We start from the raw sequence: 1,429 nt of genomic DNA on the forward strand, positions 1-1,429 counted from the left end.
AGAGTCCTGGCCAAGCACAGTGTCTCACACCTGTAATTCCAACACTTTGGGAGGCTGAGGTGGGTGGATCACTTGAGGTCAGGACTTTGAGACCAGGCTGGCCAATGTGGTGAAACCCTGTCTCTACTAAAAATACAAAAATTAGCTGGGTGTGGTGGCACATGCCTGTAATCCCACCTACTCGGGAGGCCGAGGCAGGAGAATCGCTTGATCTCTGGAGGCAAAGGTTGCGGTAAGCCGAGATGGTGCCATTGCACTCTGGTCTGGGTGACAGAGTGAGACACCATCTCAAAAAAAAAAAAAGTATATACAAAGCTTGGCACTGAAAGATATGGTGAGGTTGCCGGGCATGGTGGCTTGTGCCTGTACTCACGGCTACAGGGGGGTAGATTGCTTAAGGCCAGGAGTTTGAAACCAGCCTGGGCAACAGAGTGAGATCCTGTCTTTAAAAAAATTTAAAACAAAAATTAGCTGGCCATGTTTCCACATGCCTGTAGTCCTAGCTAACTGGGAGGCTAAGGCAGGAGTACTGCTTGCGCCCAGGAGTTTGAGGATGTAGTTAGCTATGATTGTGCGACTGCACTCCAGTCTGGGTAACAAGAGTAAGACCCCGTCTCTTAAAAAAAAAAAAGTATGGTGAGTTTGAAAAATAGCAAAAAGCAGAGAAGTGAAAATGATTGTAGTGGATAGAAGGGCAGCATGGAGGCTGAAAAGAGTAGAAACAGACTGGAGACAGGAAAGCCAGGTAGGCGGTCTCTGTAATCAGGCAAGAACTAATGAGGGTTTGGACTAAGGAAGAAACAGTGGAAATGAAGACAAGAAGCTGGACTCACAAAAACATTTTGGAGGTAACATAAGCAGGATTTTGACAACAGAATCGTTTGTTGTATGAAGATCCTGGACTGAATGAAATCCAGGGTTTGGGAGATTTGAAGGGATGATGACCCATTAAATAAGCTGGCAAATACAGGTGGTAAAGCAGGTCTGGGATGTTCAGAGAAGGGTGGGAACACAGAATGGATGCCAAAAGCTGGGAGAAACGCCAAGTTCATGCCTATGGAAAAATGGAATTGAGGATGGAGCTAAAATTGGACTGAGGAAACTTAATCTGTAATGTCTTTCTTCTTTTCAGAAATACCTTGAAGTGACTGTACATATCTGGTGTGATATATACAAATGCTTAATTTCTGTATTTTTTAAAAAACTTCCCAAAATTAGTGCTTGGAATTATTTAAAATAATATAGCAAACATTTTTGGAGTGCCTGCTATGTGTCTGGCACTGTTTCAGGCATTTGAAATATTTGCTCTCTATGAAGCCTGCCTTTCAGCAGTTAGCAGGCCTGGAGTTCAGAAGCCAGAAACTGGCTTCTGATTCTGACACGGTCAGTAAGTGTATGACCTGGGCAAGTTGCTTCCCTGCTGAGCCCC

Source organism: Colobus angolensis, unplaced genomic scaffold (genome assembly GCF_000951035.1).
Source record: "Colobus angolensis palliatus isolate OR3802 unplaced genomic scaffold, Cang.pa_1.0 Scaffold229, whole genome shotgun sequence".
Taxonomy (NCBI): Eukaryota; Metazoa; Chordata; class Mammalia; order Primates; family Cercopithecidae; genus Colobus; species Colobus angolensis.